This window comes from Cryptotermes secundus, unplaced genomic scaffold, assembly GCF_002891405.2.
Source record: "Cryptotermes secundus unplaced genomic scaffold, Csec_1.0 scaffold556, whole genome shotgun sequence".
NCBI classification, from domain to species: domain Eukaryota; kingdom Metazoa; phylum Arthropoda; class Insecta; order Blattodea; family Kalotermitidae; genus Cryptotermes; species Cryptotermes secundus.
Genome location: NW_019725847.1, coordinates 254,586 through 254,998, shown reverse-complemented (window position 1 = coordinate 254,998; position 413 = coordinate 254,586).

Sequence of the window (413 nt, the reverse complement as noted above, 5' to 3'; positions counted from 1 at the left end):
AGACCAATAATTTAGACATAATAATGATAGAATATCGTATTTTTTAAAGCAATTTCTCGTGTTCTTCGTATGATGAAATTACAGTCGGTTACTCTTTAACAAATAAGGCAATATATACAGAAAGTGTAGTGAGAATTTACACACACAAAATTCTGGTCGGTCAAGGCCGTTAAAACATTCACTTTCAAGACAGAAATTGACTGAAGGATACCATTAAGAGAGACTTAACAGGAATATACTAGTATTTTCAGGATTGGAGGTGGTTGAAACTGTCTCGGTCTCGTGTTTATTGAGTCGTTTTGTATCAGCTAATACTTCTACTATCAGGGAATTATTTACTGACATTCATGCTGTGTAGATAATACTTTAATGATAAGAAAGTCAATGATATCTCTGCTTTAATATTATTCAAT